A 21,727-nucleotide genomic window follows, 5' to 3' on the forward strand; every position below is an offset into this window, starting at 1 on the left:
TCGGCCTGAACTTTTAGCAGTCTTGAAGAAGGTCGTTGCAGCCAATTTGTAGGAAGTGACACAGAGGAGCCTAATTGGCCTTTTTTTTTCTGTATTCACTGTTTAGCACTAGATAAAGTGGCATTTCCCATGTTTGCATTATCCCAGCTCCCTTCTTGCARATCCCTTGCGGAAACCTGGTCATCACTGACCTCCCAGGGGTGTTAATGCAGGCATAGCAAGAATGCTGTTACCTGTTGCGTACTAATACTCCTGTCACTGGTATTTTTGCCAAAAGATAGTGCGGCTTGGAAGAGTTCCCAGGAAAGTCGTGGGTACAAGATTTTCATTTTTTTATTCTACACAAACTGCCATTAGTCTTAGAGATGAATGAATCAAACTGCGARTAGCAATCTGGAAACCGGGGGATTTGATTTTAGCTTTGATTCATAAACATATAAGCTTTTAGAAATGTGTGCTTTATTTTTATAAAAGCGTGCTATGGTAGATGCAGTTTATTGGCTTTATGCGTACATACAATGGACACACATGTGCATACCATACACAAATATTTCCCCAAGGACATCAAAAAAGGGCACCCCAATGTATTTTTAGCAGCACTATATAGCAGTATTTCACATCAGGCTTGATGGTCTCTCTGTGTCTTTCTACCTTTTCTTAGGATTTCTGTTTTTCTGTGCATGGCTACTTTTGCATTCTCGTGCAAAGTCACATGCAAGGACCCGAGCTCATGAACATGAGCACAAGGATTTTTTTCTATAGAAATTTATGAAGCAAACAGAGCGTGTGTGGGGGTGAGTGTGTGTGTGAGCTTCCCCAAAGAGCACTGCTTAAATGACTGTTTACAAAGCTGAGTAGCTATAGGGAATTCATTTGGAAGTAGGCTTAAAATACAATTAACTTGCTGTGCAAAGCCCGTCCTAACAGCTTTGATTCATCCTTATTGACAGAGACTGGAGAGCAGGGAGGGCAGCAAAAATATAAAACAACTCTGCAAAGCAACACTGAGTGTTTATTTAAAAGAAGACATTTAGCTCTAGTTGCAGAATCAGTTGCAGAATATCCCATTGAAGTATTTTGGCTGTAATTAGTGGGGACCTAAGTGAGATAAGAGTGGCCATTTAATTATCAGATAACTTTACATAAACTTGAAAGGATTCTAACTCGATGAGAACTGTGATAATGTTTTCTATTCTGAGCAAATATCAACATCTAAATATTTAATACAGTCACAGGAAATTTAAATGAAGTAAATATTCAGAGAAAAATGAGGCAAAGAGCTTCCCACAGCAATGTGGTGGAGATAGGGTTTCCTTTTAATTTTTCATGAATATTTGTTCTTCTGAGGGTTACATAAGCGCTATCATGCAATTTGAAAGCCTCCTTTTCCCCTTCCTCGGTGGTATCATAACTAAAGGCACATTTGCTCGTGTGTTAATTCAGAAATGGGCCTAACTGATAGGTCTGCTTAACAAAACTGTTGTGCAACTTTATCATGAGAACTCATTTGTGAGCTGCGAATCTTCTGTTCATTGTGCTCCTGAAATCCGGCCGTCCTTTATATGAGAATGCAGAGAAAAAAGACAAATGGTTTATCCTCTAAGCCACCGAGCATCCTGTTCTTGATATTTCAGTAACATATGCTAACATATGCTTTCCTCAAGAAACTTCAAAAACATGCTTTTAGCAGCAATGAAAATGGTACCATACATCGAATTCAACTTTAAACCTCATAGTTTACCTCTAATACCATTACCTCATGTATAGAAGAAAATGTAAATCTAAAATATGCTGGTGATTATAACCTTTCTTCCTGACAGACACTGCAATATAAATGCACATAAATTGAATTTCTTCTTTAAAGAAATTTGAATACCTTTGGAGCATTTTAGCAAATCATCTCCAGCCCTTATGGCACAACTTCAATGGACTGTGGAAAAGTGCTCTCCCTATGGCATGACTCCTGCAATAGAAGGACATAGCAAGGCAGAGACATGCCAAGAAAAATAGAATGTACTCCATTGATATTCAAAATTTATTTTATTAAACTTGCACAAAAGACTGAAAAACTGGAAGCTGGTTTTATTAGAAAAGGCATTCAAATATTAACTCTGTGAGTGCTGCTTGCGTTACTTGTCTGGAGAAATAATAATCAAAGATACACAGTCCGAATGCTCTGACTTTGCTCCCTAGGACAGCTGCTCGATTCCTTGTGTTAACCATTAAATCAGAAACTGTGAGAATGGCTAAGTGGTTTGTAGSACGTCCTCCTGCATCAGATAAGAAAGCTTCAGAGGGATCTCCCCAGAGGGGGAAACGAAATATATTTGAGCAATCCTGTGCTAATTAGTAAATACGCCAACAGCAGCCATATTTTAGGATTGCATTTCTAAGGGAACATATGGAAATGCTCCTGAATATCATCAGCTGCCAGTGTTTATCCTAGAATAGGGATGGGAAATAAAGATGCCAAAGAAAGTATTTTTCATAGGGGCAAATGCTAATATTTCCATAACATGTTGGAAGGATAAACTAACTGAAGTTTCATAAGTGTTTGGTTGAGTGGAGAACGGCCAAGTTTTCTCTGAATTGGTTGGATCACTTTTAACGTTAATCAAAACAAGACAGGTGTTTACTTTAGCAAGGTGAGGTGCTTCAGTGCATTAAAGATTTTTACCTCGCTGTRCGTATTGCAATGTATATAATTTATGGTAATCTCGGGGATTGAAAGAACGGCTCATTGAAGTAAACTTGCCACACGATATATTTAAGATGATCTACTGCCAGGTAAATTCATGGGTTAAGAAAGTTGCTTGAGCAGTGAAATATTGCCTTTAGCCTTTGGCTGCACATATGGTACAGACTTTCCAACTTCAGAACTTAAGAAATTGGTAAACGCTGTAACCTGTCAATAAATATGATATGCGTGTGGATGTGTCAACATTGCCCCAACCTGCCATTACAGTTAATGGTCTGTATGTATTTGCATTCCTACTATAACAACCTATTTTCAGAGCTTTATAATTTATGCAGAAACATTTCCTAATGACAGAAATCTGGTATGTGGCATCAGCCAAAGAACCTTTCCTTCCAAACCAAACCTATTTTGATGTCGAGTTTTACAAGCAGAGAAATATTATTTATATTCTTAAGAAATAACTTTTCATAGAAAAGTTATGGACAAAGACTTCATTTGTTGTTTTTGTTTTTCCTTAGCGACAATGTGTGGTCACCCAAGAGTTACAGGAAGCAGAACTGCAGCGTGGACTAAATTTTCATTACATGTCGGGTATGTTACTGCCCTCTCTACTTCTCCATTCTAGTTTGAGGAGGGAATGGGTGAAAGTTTTAAGCTCCTTAATGGCTTAGGGCCAGATGAGAGTCACTAAATGGCTTTTAAAATCTGGCTGCTAGACCCGTTCTCAATGAAGCAACGTAGGCGCTTAAGAGTCCGAGTCTCACTGAGAGTCTCTGCGATTTAGATTCCCATCTGCCAGCATTAAAGCAGGGACAGATTTCAGCAGTCGCTTCATTGTTTTTTGAAATGCACCTGATTTTCCTGCCTTTTCAGGTGCCCAACTGCATTTGGAAACCTGACCCTGAGGCACATCTCAATGTCCTGTGCTCCAAAGGTGGGCAGATGCCATGCTGAGGCGGCTGACACAGTACATTTGTCTACACCAGTAATTGAAAGTAAGACTTGCTTATTTGATGTGGCCATTTAAATYTGAATTATTTCCCTATTCTATCCAATTAATTCCCTATCCACACCGCATGCATGACCTGGGTGCCAGGAGTCATTGGAGAGACATATTGGTGATAATTCAGCCTCTAGAGATCACCTGATGAATTTGCTACTTTTATTTTCTTAACAGATATTAAAAAGGCAGAGAATGCAGTGCAATACAGTGTTGGCAAGTGCCATAACCTTATCAMGGCCCATTTAAGTGAATTAAAGGACTGTATATGCTTTAATTAATAGTTAGTAAATGTGTAGTCCATGCAGTGGTAGGGAAAACTTTATAACCTTGAAGTTGATAGCTTCAAAAAGCGATTTAAACAGTAGTGATCTCTAAACCCATTAAATCCTGTGATTTTAAKCCAGTCTTCTGATTTTGGGGTGCAGCTCATGGCGTGTCAAATGTTAATGTCAAGAATGATGAAGTCATTTGAACATCTGCCTGTCAATTCTCACTTTGGAAAGATCACTTCCTACTGGAGGAATATTTCCTCCCATCTAGTATTGATGTATTGATTAAGTGGTGTGTCTTTGGCAGCTGATTGTTTCTTTTGGAAATATATGAATTAAAAGTGCATAGCTGCCATCCCTCTGAGACCAGATCCTGCTAAAGGTGATCACCTGGAGATGCTCTTTAATCACAATTCTAAGTCCTGAAACTGGTATTTACAGTARAAAAACTGACAACATTTTAACTTGCTGTAATACAATAGTTATGTAAATACAGTACATAATGTACTTAATATGCTAATCTGTGAATATCAAGAAGCAGAATCTCACTGGAGCAGAACTGAGCTGTGGCATATCAGCATTTACTTGCAGAAAAAAAAGGGGAAAGAATGCAAAGCCCGTGAGTGTGAGCTGCTTCTGGTTAGCCCCAGCATTTTGAGGAGAATGAACAGCACTTCTTAATTTTCACTTCAACCACTGGCTGTTTTTTTTATGGTATGTCCTGCCAGTTAGGCTTGATTCTGCCATGTTTTTTGGTGATTTATTTTTGTTTGACAATAATGTAAAATACAAACCATCTGATGCGAGGTTTTAGCTCCGTTAACTGGGAACCACAAACCTATGCCATGTCACTTTTTCTTTTTATAGTGCTGTTTCAAACTTACTGGCATAATTGATCGATTTTTTTCCTTGTCTGGATTAAATGATGGTTTTGGCCAAGGCTTCATACTAGGAAGCCAAATTTTCTTATTCTTATGACTCCCATCTCAGCGTTGCATAGAGCTAACTGTATAATATGAAAATGCCTCATTTGTAAACACATAATTATGTACACTAAACGTGCTTCTTAATGTATYCCTAATTTGGCTGTGCTGTTACACTGGTGACAGCTGCTGGCACACAGACATCCCCAATTTGCACCATGCCAGCGCTCGGAAAGCTCAGTTAAACCAAGCCTGGATGTTGGGCAAATACTGTAGTTTAATGTTCTAAAAAATCAGTCCCTTGATAGCCTCCATACAGATGGGTTTCTGTTAAAAATATGTATCAATACATGCACTTTGAATGCGAATGTACGGGTTTTAGAGAGGATGCAGTTAACGGAGATCTGCTGGCACATTATTCCTAAAGCGGTTCTTCTGTTAATGTCCTGGAGCTCCCCAGACATCACTAGAATGGTTGTTCCCAAGCTTTCTGAACCACAGCTCACCCATTTGGTCTCTTCTAGGTTGCTGCAGAGATTCAGCAGGAGGCAAAGCCTGGTATATGCCATGGAGCTGCATCCTCAAATGGAGCTACATCCAGGCCGGGGGCTGCAGGAGACCAGGAGCCACTCTAAAAAGACCTCTTTAGAAACATGCACCACTGGCTGCAGTGCTCAACACACTTATAATTCAAGCTGAAGAGGCAATTGTAGCAGCTGCTAGAAACGGTAAATATATCTTCTACCTTGACGCAGGTGGTTTCTCATAGCCAGCTTTGCAGACTGCGATAGATCCTTTTTACAAGCCAGTCACACGTTTTACCCTACACAACTCTTAATATGCATGTCTCGCCAACCATGCCCGGGAGCCCCTTTCCACTCGGTAGCGTGAAGAATTAATAAGTCACAATGGGTCAGTAAGAGGTTCTGGTGCGAGGGAAGTGTCCTCAAACTGCCAAAATGCATGACATGCAACGGAGAACACTTTGAGTCCTTCTGCAAATAAGTCTGTTACTAGGTTTGAGTTGGGCAACACATCCCAATATGACTTCCTTCAAAACGCAGGGAAAATATCAGCAGAAGGCCCTATTTTTCAGCACTCTTTGCATGGGTAATACTCATTTGTGTTATTTGAGGCCCTGCACTCAGATACTCTCCCTGTTGCAGCAAAGGAGAACAGGAAAACAAAAAGCCTTAGTGCAAAGGGAACAAAAATCAAACCAGGCAGAAAACTTTTCCCATGTTTTAAACCTTCTATTCACATCTGTGGGCTGTTGGAATGAGTTAATATCATGAGCCAGCTAATATTTGCTTCTCGGGAAACTAATAGGGTGGGTAAAAGCTCTGGAGGGGACCTGGAGTGAGGGACACCTGACAGTTTGAGGCTTGCCAGGTCTGCAGGAGCCGTGTGGGCCACCTCGGGCACTGTGTGGCGAGCCCAGCTAGGAGCTGTGTGAACTGGGCAGGATCTGGGAGCTGCTGTGGTTTACACGCTCCTTGGCTAATTCACAAAGCAAGATGTGAAATCAAAGGGAAATATCATTTCCTCTCCTGCAAGGTATTAATATCCTGCTCAATTTAATTTCTGCCTTCTGTTATTGTGAACCCTTTAATATGTCRTGTTCGCTTGGCAGGGATTTTCTGACAGCATCAAAAGAGAATTTTCCCCTGCAATCATGTTAGGAGACCTGCTGCGGCTCCCAATAGCRTGTCCCTCCAGAAGGAGCAGCGGAGGGAGATGTGCAGGAGACCAGGTCCTCCTTGGGCGAGCAGCTCCTCCAGCCCTAGGGGCCTGGGACACTGGGTGGCTGCAAGGCTGTCCATGAGAGARCATTGCTGTCCATTAAGAAAAAAACAGCGGAAAACAGAAGTCAATAGAAAGCTCAAAGTACTCTGGAAAAGTCATTCAGTATTATTTAAAACATAAATATTTTCCTTGTTCATCTTACGTTGATTTTTTTCTGGTTAGGTAAAAAGGGCATTTTCACAAAGGCACTTCATGTCTTTAAAATGTCTTTAAAATGCTCCCGTGTTAAGCTGCCCAGCAGTTTTTTGATAAAAACACTTTAGTGTTCCACGTTCGTTTATGTGCAAGCAGACCAGAGTTCAAGTTTGCCTACTTTCAGCATAAAATAAGACAAAGTCTTAAATTAGTCATAAAACCACTGAAAAGATTTATTAAGCCAAGGTTTGGAAACAGAGCTGAGTTTCCTCCTCCTGCAGTTTTCAGCTTCATTTCAGTGGGGATTTTTTTTTTTTTTTTTTCGTTTATTTGCCATAGATCATAAGCAGGACTCTAGAGCCTGCAGAAATTGCCTTCTTCTCAGGAACTGCCCAGTATGACAAATGGCAAAATACCTTGGGTCTCATTACAGTTAATTTAATGAACAATTTCTAAATTCTTCTCCCAATGCTGAAAAGTGAGACAAAAATATGAAAAACTGAGGAGAGAAAGCATTGGTAATTCTTCTCTTTCACAAATCCCAAGCATGAAATCTGTCTTTCCAGTTGAATCCTGGAAAAGCAGTTGAATCAACATTCCATGAAGGCCTTTTTTTCTTATGTTATTATTTCCCTATAGTAGCCCTTTCCCATTATGCAGTTAAAATGTTTCCTTGGGAATTATACTCATTTCAGAGATAGCACCTGGTTTCAAGTCGCCAATTGTACCTTATTTCCACCGAGCAGCAGCCAGGAAGATGCATCGTTTTTCCTTTACCAAAATGCATGAATCGGGTATTCAGTGTTGAAGCAACATATTTTTCCCTCTACTCACCTCATTTTTTTTCTTTTTAATTAGAGGGTCCTTCTCAATGCTGTGGCCAAATGACTTTTAATATCCCTTATTATTTCCCTGTKCAAGCAGTATCCAGGATGTGGCAGCTCTGAAGATGCAGCTCGCAGAGCTCGGGTCCTGCTGGGGCATGTGAGGGGTGCTACAGCAGCCAGATTTGTGTTTGGAGGTTTTTGGTGTGTCACTCAAGCCCCGTAGCCCAGCATCCTTTATGTGCCTGGATGATGAATTTTATACTGGCAGAATGTGCTGTTTGTGGAAAATAGATTTTGTCTGGAGGACTTGCCAACATATTTCCTTAGCTTGACATCAGAATACAACAAATTCTGTCAGGAAAGCCTTGTTCTAAAATATATGTTTGGGCATGAGTGCTTATGTGTGTATCTATTTGTTCAGGGCTTCTTTTTAATTTAATGAACTACTAGGCATATGTATCTGTAACACAGTGACCCTCTCTTTGCCTATTCCACAGACAGCCATCACTTTGGGATCCTTCATCTCAAGCTTCTAGCGCTCAACTAGTCCCGGATGAATTCCTGGAGCTGGCCAAGGCCACCCAAACCAGAACTGCTAGAAATAGGCAGTATTGTCCTGAATTTTGGCCCTATCGTCACAACAATAAATTGTTCRTCTTAAATTCTGTGGAGCAGCCTGAGAGCTTATGATCATGGGACAGGGTCAGGTTAGTATGAGTATTCTCTTAATTTCAAAACCATCCACGTTGTTTCAGTTACCAAGTTCCACATCTGAAACCTCAAAATAAACATACAAGCTCACTGCTACTAACTGGCAATGAGACTTACTTAATTGCTTAGTGCCTGCACTCCAAAAGGAAAGAGCAAATTTTATGTGTAATTGCAGAGCTTCATTTTGAAGCATTTCAAGAGCCTCAGCTGAAAAACGTTAACTRCTTTACCCTGCTTCAATATCATTTCGTCTGAAAATATAAGTTGTAGGGGCTTTCTTTTACTGGTAACTTTGGAAAGTGTAAAATCAATGGTTTCTCTATTTTCTGACTTTTATTAGCCTAAAAGTGGGAAAGTATAACATTCAAAAATACATATAACCTATTTTTGCCTCTCAGCTGTGAAGAAAGCTTTGCTTTGCTTTGCTTTTGCCAGGAGACATGGGAAGCGATGATGGATAGTCAGAGGGGGCAGCCCATCGCTTTTATTCCCACTGTGCCCTATGATTTGCAACGTTTATTGTGTCTGGAGTTAAATTTGAGGCATTCCAGAGCACGGACACTGTGTGCAGYGAGGGCCAGTGAACAGCACGTCAGGCTGGGAGGTGACATCCCTGCAGCCCAAGGTTGGGATGAGCTGGGAAGAGGAGCCCAGGCATCTGTGCTCCTGCATCCTTGCAAAACTCTGCACCAGAACGGGTACCAAATCCTGCTGTTTTCACTTCAAACCCGGGGCTCCTGCTCTCAGCAGGGCCTTTCCTCACAGCTCGGGGGAATCGCTGTGTTTCCCCAGCATTGCTCTCCCATCAGCTGAGGAGGATAATGATGCTTTTCCGTGCTCCAGATCTGTGGCTGGAAGTTGAAGTGACTTGTTAGTGATGTTTCTCGGGTTTTGGAGGCTGTATAAATAATATATTGATAATGGTTTGTTATTTTGCTTTGGTTTCTTTTCAAGCATTGTCAACCGTTGTTCTAAGGTACATTAAAATGCAGAAGGAGGATTTTGCAGTCAGCTACGGCTCTGTTCGAGAGGAGTAATGGGGAGCAGCAGACTTCAACAGATAGGCAGGCAGTCGTCTTGATCGTACATGTGTTTTAACTTGTGGAAAGACAAAAATAGTCTTTGTGCCAGAGATGTCTGAAAACTCACTGAGTTGTCATCTCAATAAACTATCAGTCAGGACCTTTGGCATTTTGTTGCTGTCTCTTGTGTGGCTTTATTCACCTCTCCCTGCATTTTATTGTAGGCGAAGTCAAAAAAGTCTTGGATGTCTTTTTTATTTTATTTGTTTTGTTTTGTTTGTTTATTTATTTATTTCTACAGATCCTTGGTCTGTTTTGCATCTGTGCTTGACTGCAGAAAGGCAAGAAAGGGTGAAAATGGATCAATCCACAGCAAAGCAACGGGAGAGCTGTTTAGTACTGTTGAAATAACTCCAGGCCTATACTGACACATCTCAGTGCTAGAGCTTCAAAGAATACTAATAGTGCTACACGATTTTTTTTTTTTAAATGAAGCACAAATATTCCCTCTTGGTACATTTCTGAGACTGTACATATGTAGGTTTGCTAGCGGTGTTTAGGAGAAACAGCTGGACATTGCTGTCTTTTTYACTTAATATTTTTGTATGACTTAGTTCATATCTGTAGCTTGTTTTCCTTCAGCTTTCCTCCCTCTATCCCYGAGCCCCTCAATCTTCTGCATTTTGCATTTGAGTCTAAATGCTCTTTCAAATGAGGTCATGAAAGATTCAGCATTTTGAGTTTGGTAGAAGCCTGATCTCCATTCCTGACTAATATCAGGAGTCCAATAGTCCAAAAACTATTGGAGACCTCCTGCTGCCTGGATGAAGCATCAGGCCCTACCTGGGAGAACCCCTCAGGATTGCCCTGCTACTATTTCATACTTGTATGTACGTGGATAAAACATGAAAATTTGTGATAACCTCCTTCAAATCCACCAATGTGTTTACAGCCATCTTCAGAATCCCCCTTTGGCAAATGTTGCCATCAATATTCCCCGCTGCCTGCCATGAATAGCCCATGGGAGCTGGGACAGAGGTCCACATGTAATGTGGCCCTGTCCTACAGAGCATCAGAAAAGCTCCCTGTTAGCTCTGAGTCACTTGGAGGAGATAAATAAATATCCCCCAAAGAAATGCTGTTATTAGATCATTGTCTGGATAATGTGTACAGAATCCTAGGGAGATTTTTTTTCCCTTATAGTGTATTTCCACCTATGGGACTGTACTGCTAGTCTTGGACTGAACTGAGCATTTCAATAACTTGTATTTTAATCAAAATCAGACGTGTATGTGTGTGTGTATTTTCCTGCAACCGGCCTAGAAGAATTTTCTTTAGAGTATTTTGAAACTATTACATTTAACAGATGATGTGGAGCCTTCTGACATTCTGAGACAATATTTATCTTCATTACAACTAAATTATGTCGTCATTGCTGTGCTCTAAAYAGTATAAACTAATCAAGTAATAGGTTGCTACAGAAAAGCTGTTAGGAATATCAAGACTCTAAGGATAATAAATGTCCATATTTTGTTAAAGAAAATGTGTACAATAAAAGCCAATTGCCTGTCTTAGCCTCCCTCCTAAGAATCCACATTCTCCCTCAGTCCCCAAAATTGCAATTTTCTTGTAGAGAACAGGCTGCTGAAAGTCACTTATCTGGGCCTAAACACTTAAAATTTGGTATGTGCTTGAGTGTGAGAATTGTGTCRTTGTCTTCTGTGATATGTAAGTCATGTGTGTGTCTTTCTCCTTTATGTGAGGAGACAAAATTTATTGCCTTTTGCTGAGTAGCTTTTTCAGATGTAGCTGTTTCAACACCACAAGTTGAGGGATCAGCATCCAGGATTGTCATTCCCCTCACTCTGATGTAGAAAGCCTTGAGCTTTGTGCAGGGGAGGAGCTCAGCCCAGTTGGTTGTGGTTTCCCTCTCACAAGGCTGCACCTTATTTAGAGGGAGCTTCTGGTTCACTGTGGTTTGRAGATTGTATGAGCAGCATTGGCTCTGTTTGGCTTTTTATGGTTGGAGAATGACAGTATATTTTCTTGGTGAAGTTGTTATGTAGTTCAGGTTGCAGTAATCCAGTGTGAAAGGATGAAGATGTGAACATGGGGTTGTTATCTCAGCTGGTGAACTGAGTCTAGAGACCATTTCTGCATGTGTGCTCCGTACTACAGATGGATGGAGCGAGACCCAAAAGCTGCAGGATGTCTTGGCTGTCCTGGACAACCAGCCTTGTGAATGAAGGGGAGCCTGTGTGCTTCAATCTTCCACTGTTTCCTTCTTTTAGCCAGTATTGGCCTGTCAAGGTTTGTTTTAAGCCAGCTGTTCCTCATTTGGATTCCAGCTTCCCTCATGCACTGAGAGGTCTGGAAGACTGTGCTGGATGAAAAGGATATGTCTTGGCATAATCCTGGGCTATTAGTCCATATCACCGCACAGTATCCCCTGGAGATGGCAAATGATAAATAGGCTGGACAGTAGTTAACAAGTTACAGCAAGCTGGAACTAGACGGTAGCTAGTGGGATCACTGGCACTGAATGCAAGTTTCCTGAGAATGAAGGGGCTAGCTTGGTCAAAGGGCTTGCATCCATCCACCCATCTTCAACGTACTGTTCCAAATCAAGTAGACTATTTTTTCCCTTCTTTTCTGGAATAAATAAGTCATGTGATTAAAAAAAGATCAAGCTGCATATAAATTCCATGAGCCAACAAAGTGGAAAACCTGACAGGGAAAATATATCTATTTGCTTTTCTTTTTTAAGAGTAGCAGAACTGTTCCTCACAGTGCTTAGTTCATRGGTCCGCAGCTTATCAAAGAATAAAACCTGTGATGTATCTGTCATAAGGCAATGTGGTAAAAAGCTTTCTTCAAGCAGTATTGCTTGCAGGTGTAGAACTGCATCACAGCAGGTTTGGTGGGGCTGTGCAGATGTCATTTGAGCACCTTCCCCTGCCACAAGCCCACTCCACAGCTGCACAAAATGCCTTCCAGAAGCATGATGGAGAAGCGTATTCCAGCTCTCCCTCTGAGAAGAAGTCCCTGCACGGCGAGTGAGATGCTGGCGGGGAYGGTGCTGTGACAGGCTGCGACATCCCGGGCTGGCCTGGGACAAGAGCAGGCAAGAGTGGCCTCTTTGAGGCACCATCTCCTAGGGATGCTTTCCGGAGCTCTTGGCTTGACACTTATCCTCCTGCRCTGGGTGGTGGCATGAATGCCACAGGTTAGCTCCTGGATAACGTATAGCTTCTGTCTAAGCCACTATTAGATTTASAAAACAGAATCATTTCCCAAAGCCCAGAGGGATCAGAAGGGGAAGCAAAGGAGAATGGTTCTTAAAAAGTCTTATGTTTCTCTTTGGAAGAAAATTACCGTCATCTATCTTTCCTTTCTTGCAAGCTACTGGAACCTACTACTAGTGCCCTGCTGCTGGGTTTTCAAACTTCGATTTTGCTGAAGAGTATCTCTCTGATGCAGGTGCCAGTGTCATTTATCAGAGAATGATGTCAACATTCCTGTGTCATACATGACAAATGACAGCAGAAAGGAGTGCCCTTTGAATTCCCTTACTTTCACGTGGCTCTTGCCTCGTTTACTTTCCTCTCTCCAGTTAAATGACATTTTATTTCCTACAAGGTTTCGGTTTAGACTTATGTAGCCTCTGGAGAGAGATACCTTCAGATTGACTCGGAATGAAGGATTAGTATGAGGCATGAGCTCCAAACTCGGTATGAGTGGGAATATAGTTACACTGCAACGAGAGCAAACTTTGCTTTGTCCCTGGCAAGGTCTAGACCCCAGCACTCCTCTGCACATGGCCTGATTTTAAAGGTAGTATAGGAATGAATTAGATCAGCATCCAGGGGAAGCCTTGGTATGTGGAACAGACCAAAGTCCCAGACTAAAAGGCTCGGAAAGGAGATGGGGAGGGCAGAGCACGTATGCTGCTTCTAATCCTCTTTTTCTGCTGCTTCTTTCTGTTGACCCTAACTGGAAGAAGGGATTTGAACTCTTCTCTCCTAAACAATGCCTTTTTTTTTTCCTTCTTCTTTTCCATAAGGACTTTACTCATGCYAAACTCCTTTCTTGGACTAGGCAGCCCCAGTTTTAACCTGCTAGCTGACTGTGTGACCCAGAGTGGGAGGTTTAGGGTTTATCTTGACCAGTGAATGCTTTCTAGAATTGCCACTGCTTTGACTAATGCTCATTAAGGTATTAGTATGGACAACATGTGTTTTTTTTGAAAASACACACCCCGAGCATGGCTGCAGGAAGGCTGGATTTTCATAAGAGCTTGGGACTTGGCAGCAACCAGGGTACAGTCTGATATGTGCTTCATTGGCACCCCACAAAACCAGCCTTTTACCATGCTGATCTTGCCTGGTGCTTCTCCCTCCACTGCAGCAGAGCAAGCAGTAATGCAGGGCAAGCAGCTCCTAAAGAAGGAGCTACTTAGAGGAACTGATCTAACTGGAAAGGACCATCAATAACTGTGATTTTTCAGCAGCAGCGCCCATTTTAAAGAACCACCAGTTGAGGCCTCAGTGTGACTTCAAGGGCAAGGTTTCTCTTTGTGGGTGAGCTGACTTAATAGATACCTAGAGCCCAAGTAGCAACCCGGCCCTCCACGAGTCTCCTGCCTCCCTTCTGGATCTCGTCTGACTCTGCTAAACCAGCAGAAAAGTTACGGTGGGCTCCCTGCTCTCCCTGGTTTCTCCATCCTTGCCTGGGGCTCTGCAGTAAAGCTTCTCTGTGTCCCTTTCTGCCTAATCTAGCTGCTCATCTTCAGCACTTAGCAATCATGCTTTACACTCGGTGGAAACAACAAAGCTGCTTTAGACTCTGAGGAGTTTCTGGGTTTTTGCTTGGGACAGGACTACCAGTTTAATCCTCTTGTTATCTTCCAGGTGCTCTAAACTGGCTTCCTGAGTGAGCAAGAGTTCCCCAGGGCGTGAGGGGACTTGGGCCCCCAATAACTGGGTGGAACTCAATTCATTCTGAGATCTGCTTTATGTATAAGTTTGCATTGGAAAAAAAAAAATCACCCAAAAAAGAGAGTATTTGTACAGTGTCTTGTACTGGAGGGGAAAAAAATAAGAAAAGAAAAAGGATTAACTGAAAAATGCCCTTTTGGGGAGGAACAAACTGGGAGTAGGGCAGTTCTAGTGCATGTTACAGATGAAGCGGAGAGGATTCCTCATTCACAGATGCAGAAGTGATTTAGTTGTCTTCACACATTCATGTTTTCAAAGCTGTCTTCAGAAGGAATAGATTTAGCAGCATACCTCTCCTTTTTAATATGAGAACTGAACTTTTTTCTTGGTACGCTTTTAGTTTTTTTCCCCAAAGCAGGGGTCCATTAGCTCCAGGCTCCACCAATCCCAAGGGCTGTGATCTTATCTTAGGCTGCCAGAGATCATTATACACATCACTGTCATGTTGCTATGTTGTTGGGGTCTTTTTTTTCCTTCTGTTTCATTTTATTTTATTTTATTTTTTGTAGGAGGGAGAAAAAAAAGTATTTTTTCTAGCCCTTAAACATGTAATCTGAGACAAAAGGCCTCAATTTCTTGCACTCTTCCAGCTCTACCAGCTGAAGTACTATTTTTTCACAGAATGAATTGCTGATACTCCCACTTACTCAAATTATGAGTAGCAACAGAGCCTTTCAGTCTGTCTTAACTCAAACATCSCAATATTAATATTCCTATAGTTAAAGCTTTCATTTAGGTTTCTTTTTCATACCCCGGGAGATATTCCTCATTCTCTAGTTACTGATATACTTCTGATGCGTGCCCAGCAGGTAACTCCTGTGAGTCACAGGAGGTCAAGATTGCTTTTAAAAAAGGCAAGAAGGATAAAGAGAGGAATGGGAGAAAACTGTTAGTTTCTTATATTTTATTGCATTGACTCTGTTTGTATTTCTAAGTGTGGTGGGATTTGTTTTTGTTTGTGTTGGTTGKTTTTTTTTTTTTCTGTCCGTAACATTTTCTGCAATAACGTCTATTTGCCTGAGCTGCCGCTATTTTTGCTTTTAATGTGCCTAAACTCAAAAGTGACTCCATTTTTTATTGTGTATTTGTCTTAGCAATTCAGTGTGTATCATCATCTATCTAGATCTCTTGGAGCAGTTGTCGTGGTGTTACGAAGTTTCCAGGGAAATGAAGCTGCTGCATTGAAGGACACTTAAGGTACTGCTGGAGAAGAAGGGGATAGTGAGGAAGTGGTGAGCCTTGCCCACCACTCTCTTGCTATGTGGCACTTGTCTCGCTATGTGAGAGCCAAGAGAGGAAAATTGCAGGCAGGAATTCACGGGTGTGGGGTGATGGAAGCTCCCTGAGGGAGCACAGATTTGCAAGACATGATGGGGCTGGAGTGAGCATGCAGTTGGGTTCCTGTGTCATCCTGAAATACCGTCTTCAGCAGTCCTTGCACCTCTGAAYTATGCAGGGGATTCTCCACCAGCACAGTCCTGATGCCAGGCAGGCTTTAGCAAGGGAGCTGAATTAATCTCCTTGTCAACATCGTGAAGCTTCAGTGTCACAGGTTGGCCATCCCCAGCCCTGGAGGGTAGGCTCAGCTTTCTTGCGTTGTGGTAAGGCTGTGCCTGAACATGTCAGGAGGGCGTARAAGGATTTGGCCAAGTCAGCTGATTTGGGGTGATCTGGAGTAGGAGTTGCAACAGGTTAATGAAGGAGATGCTGAAGTTCTGCTTATCTTGGGAGTCCGAGTATGTGATGGAGATCCTTAATTGGATCATAATTTAAATCATTTGAAGCTACCAGTGCAGGGTTAGTCTCCTATGAAACATACCCTCAGGAGAGAGCAACAGCCATGTCCTCTTTTATGTAGAAGAGAATATGAGTGTTCCTCTAATRAGGGCACCTATGGCATCTGCTTGAGTGGAGGTTGCCCAAACTTGCCTCTTGGGACTGTCCTTATTCTAGTGTGCTTGACTCTTCATTTTTTTTGTGTGTTTGCATGTTAGAAGTCTCCATGCACATTGCAGTGCTGGGGGAGGCACAGACAGGCAAAGAGCAGCTCATCTGAACTCATACACTGTCATTTCCATTTGGCTCTTCAGTTTAATCAACTCGGTGGTCTTAGTCTGGTGTCTGCAGGCAAAAACAACTCCATCAGTTAACAGAAACTAAGCCTGCAGCTGTGAGCAGGAATGACTGAGGAGGTGTATTCTTTTGCCTGTGTTCCACTAAGTYACAAACACTTCTGTAGCTCCTAATTCAAGGCTAAGAATTAGGAAAATAAAATGTTTTAGCTGCAACTGTGTTGATGCCAGTAATCTTCCCATGAAATGAGGACTGTGAATGTTGCTACCATCTCTTCCTCACCACCATTTTTATTATTATTTTCAAGAGTACCTTGAGGCTTTACCTGAGATTGAGCCCTTGGCATGCTGGACAACAGCATATATAGGGATGAGCCCTCATATGAAGAGCTCCTGCTTTAAAGCAGCAGCACAGGCAGAAGTATGAAGAGAAACAGAAGAGTGGAATGAGTTGCTTAAGGTTGTGGAGCAGGTTGGTAGCAAAGCCAAGATCAGCTTCTACCTCACCGTTTCTGTCGAGCCATCCTGTCGAACATGTCCACAAAACACAGATGTTTCAGATGTGCACCTGCAAACTGCAGGACTGCTAATATTGGAACTATATCCGCTTAGAGCGGGAGTGTTAATGATTAACCTTAATAGCCCTCTTTTTGGGCTGCCATTCAGCTTTTCAGTCTGTTCCAAAACCACGCACAATTCAGCGGTTCCTCACTTTAGGGCTTTCCTTGCCTTGTTAATGGCAGGGGCTTCTACACCTCGTATGATTAGCAGCCTTTTATTTGCTCACCTCTTCAGCGAGATGACAGATAATGGGAGGAAGTCAGATACGTTAAAAATATACTTAGTTTTAACAGCACCGAGACACTTAASTTGTCAGCAACCCAATTATTAATGAGATTAATGGACTTTTATAAATCCACTGCATCCTTAGGACAAGTGCTTGGTTTATGTTTCATGCATACTGAATAAGACAGCACACAGGCTGCGAGAACTTTAATATGAAAAATAAAACTGAGAAGTAATCCTCAGCTTATTCTGCTACCACACCTTGCATGCAAGAATGCTGATCATTGCCCACGTAGGAGCCTCATTTAATTATGKTTTTTTTTACTGCTGGACATAATGCTATTGAAGGAATTTTGTCAGCATTTAATTAAAGACTGAATACAGTCAGTTTTTCTAGCTATTTCAGTACCCACTTAGAAATATATTTGATACCTCGAAAGCCAAAAAGGACATCAGTGTTAACAACATTAAAGAAGGTTTTGTAAGGGAATGGGAATCTAATTTGTATCTGGAAATTAAATTTATATCTGAGATTTTTTTAAAACCATTTAAGAGATATTGAACCCCTATCTGTATAAAGAAGTAATGCGAATCAGTCATCCAGTTAGACCTCTGGCTTTCTAGAGGTAGGCAGAAAGATTTCATTTTTCTAAATCATTTTAAAGTTTTTGATTTTTAGTGCAGGGACATTCCAAACATGTYGAACACCAAAGAGAAGATCTGATTAAAAGTAGTTTGGCTGCTGCAACATTTTGTTATTGGCTTCAGACTCAGCTTGATGTGCCCAGTTCTGGCTGAGCAATACCATATTCTGCGTGCAGGATTTAATTTGAGTATTCTCCTTTATGAACTAGCACTTTATTTTCTAAAATTCAAATTTTCAAAGGGAAGCTGAGAATCAGACAGCATGAGTACATTTCACTACTTCAGGTCATATTTAAATCATATTGAAACAAATGAAGAAATAGTTATTTAACTATGTATTACTAAACAGCTTAAAGAATTAAATAAGTTCATTTCRGATGAAGCCTTGAAACTCGTGTGCTTGGGATAGGACATGGCAGAAGTCACTAATATCAAAGGCATGATTGCACTTCTCCCTGGAGTGTGGATCACGAACAAATGAAATTAGCAGAGGCTTTAATATTGATTTAARGAGGTTCAGGAAGGGGGCTCTAAGGACTGCTTAATGTTAAGCACATGCATAAGTGCTCTCCAGATTTTTTTTTTTTTTTAACAGACACTGTGTAAGTAACAAGGAAAAGGACATTTGTGTCTATGTGAGAAGGACACTTTAGGTCATAAAAGCAAAGAAATCAGAAATATGTTGTTGGTGAGAACCCTCTGAAGGGAAGCAAACAGTATAAAAATAGACCTGCAATTGTATGTCTTGCCTTTTTTTTTTTTTCCTTACCTTAAATTTAATGAAAACTGGGTTTCTACTTCAGCAGTGTTACTACTGAAACAACATGTGCACCTTCATGCATGTGTCTCATTATGTATCTCACACAGGTGTAATTTTACCCAACAGTGTTAGCTTGCTAAACTTCTTCATGTTAGATGAAATAAGTGGACATTATACCTGGAAATTCAAAGTCTTGGCTGTGTTTTGTGAGTATGTTTAATCACTGTATTAATCACTCCAGAATGATTTATGCATTTCCCTTGTAGTTTTGTCACGGAGTTTACTTGCAATTTYGATCTGAAGTAGCCATTAGTTTCTTTCTCTTTCCTTACCATGAAGTAAATCTGTGCTATTTGCTGAATTGTTTATTACAATCTGGAAACTTAATCCTCCTCAAAGTTGCAGATTTTAAATATGTCAGATCATCTTAAAGCTGCGTGCCAGTTGCATGGATGACATTATGTGTGTTCGGAGAAATTCATTTCAAGTACTACAAATGAGTCCTTTAGTAATACCCAGGAGTCATAATGTCTGTGACATAATGAACCCTCCTAAATTACAGCCTACGCTAATTAGATCAGTTATTGCTGCATTCCAGTCCCCGAAACAATTTGCTTAAAGTGGTAGTTACCTGTAATGAAATGACACGTAGCTGGATGTCAGCAACCCCCTCCATTGCGCGTGACTTATTGCACGGATGGTCTTCATGGAAGTGGAGCAGCCTTGTTGCATCCAGCACTCCATCGGGACCAGCAATCGYGGCCAAGGGGTATACATATGGTGTGGGGAGGTGCAGCAATGCCCTGGGAAACCACATGGGCACTGTGGTGGGGTATTTGGAAAGGGGCTGGATCTTCTCTTCCTCTTTCCCTGACATTTAGGTGGTTCTTTGTCAGCTACGTCTTCTCCAAGTAATTTCCCTTGTCTCATCACTATATCCTGAACTTCATTTAAGTGTTCAATAGTATTTGTTTGGTCTACGTAAGGCCTTCCCTCACACTGCCTTGTGTTTATGTGCTCCCACTCATCCAGCAAAAAGCAATATGATGAGCTGGAGTGGTGGGATGATGACCCTGAAAACCACGGTGGGGAAAAGCTGCTGTGGGCTCTGCTTGGGCATACGGCTACCAGTATCCTCTGCTGAGAGCATGAGTCTCTCAGAGCCCTGCCTGCTCATTTAGACGTGGCTCGGGTAACTCGATACTGGCCTGCAACGACAGGCATGTAAACAGGGCAAACCACTGATTAGCTGACGTTGCAGAATTAGAAGTAGAGCAGACAAATGTCAAAGTTTATTTCATTAATAGATCCTACAAAGGAAAAACTAAAGAAATGCAATGGAACATTGTTTAAAAAGCACAAATGCTTTGAAATACAGCTGAAAAAACAACAATTAAGAGTGGCCATGTATTCATCTCAGCTGTTGCTTTGCTTGGTTTTTATTGGAGATCTCTGCAAGTTTCAGATCTCACATTCTGAACCTGTCTCATTTAAGATGTATCCTGTTCCCTCTCTCTGTAGGTGCTGAGCCCTAGCTTTGGGTGGGATCAGCAGGCTCTGCTGCTTGGACAAGAGAAATCAAGGTAAAAGTCCCTGGTACCGCTCTCCATGCGGGACAGTCCCTTGAGAGAGGATTCCACTTCCTGGAAAATGTGAAACAGACCTGGGGTTTTTGTCTACTTTTTAATGTTATTTTATTTATTTTTGATTCATTTGCTTGTGCCTCATGAAYGTACCTGTTACAAATGCGTTGTAGTTGAAGCTGCAGTTTGTCTTGCCATAATATGGGTGCATCCTGAGCTTAGAGGACTGGCTGCTCTGCTGCAAGCTGTCAACATGTGCCTTGCACAACCCTGCTGACTCCAGTGCCTGGTCTCTCAAAGCCGGGACCATGAAATTATCCCCARGTCACCTTTGTGCCCTCTTCCTGCTCATTGCCTTGTCCCTCTTCCCTGTATTTTCCCTGACTGGGAATGCAGGATACTCCTTTTTTTGCAAGAAATGTTTCTTCCACGGAGAGCATATCCTTTCCTCTTCTCTTGTCACAGTACCATTTTCACTCTTTTTTAATTTATTTTTTAATGTAAATTAATACTTTTTTTTTCTGTCTGTTTAGCACATTGGTAGGAGGCAAGATTTACTTCTGAAATTTTTAGCTTCTCAGTCTTGCAGGCCTAATCTCTAAACAAACATCGTATAGGATAAAGTTTTTGCTTTTTTTTTTAATTTTAAATATGTCAGAGCATCTTTCCCACCACCCCCTCTCCCTCCCCCATAAGGAATGTAGGTTCCATTCCTGTTGCTGGAAGGAATCACTAATCCAGGATAATTTAATCAGGATCTGATGACTTTGGTCAAAATCTACTTTGCAAGCAGCTACAGCTTTACTTATTCTCCCATTTTGATTTTTTGATTTGGAGGGAAAATGTTGTCACATGAGTGAAAAACTGCACCTGCTACTAGCCAAATACAAACTGTTTTGCTGGGCACACGTGGCTGTGCATTCCAGCAGCCAAAGCAGGAACGTTGTGTGGCTTCATTGCATCTCTTCCAATAGCTTTTGTAACATAACTAGCAAGGAACCTGCAATACTTAATGAGGCTGTCAGGCACGGAAAGGTCAAAGCCAAGCAGGAGAGCTGTTCTGACTCATTCCTGCTGGACTTGAAGCTTGTTTCTTACAGACCAAGCAGTACTTTTACTTTTTTTTCCGAGAGATGACAGGCTGAAACTGCCTCCTTTCCTTTCCGTGTCAGAAGAGGTAAATAGTTTTAGTCCGCAGTGGTTTCTGATTGAATATCCTTTTGAAGTAATGATAGCTATAATTTAAAGCAACAGTTACCATATTTTCTTCTCCTCAAGACGTTCTTTGATGCCATAAATATAAATCTACTTAAAATAGCTATAGCGATGCCTAAGTATGCTRTGAGGATTTTTGGAGGTTCTGCCTCTAATTGCCATCATATGTAGCTAATATTACAAACATAACTGGCTAGTGACAAGGTTCCTGCAAATGCTTTCTTGCCATAAGAAGAAATGTACATTCAGAGGTGCACATCCAATTCAGATTGTTG

Source organism: Nothoprocta perdicaria, unplaced genomic scaffold (assembly GCF_003342845.1).
Source record: "Nothoprocta perdicaria isolate Ctin4 unplaced genomic scaffold, notPer1 scaffold_242, whole genome shotgun sequence".
Classification (NCBI taxonomy): Eukaryota; Metazoa; Chordata; class Aves; order Tinamiformes; family Tinamidae; genus Nothoprocta; species Nothoprocta perdicaria.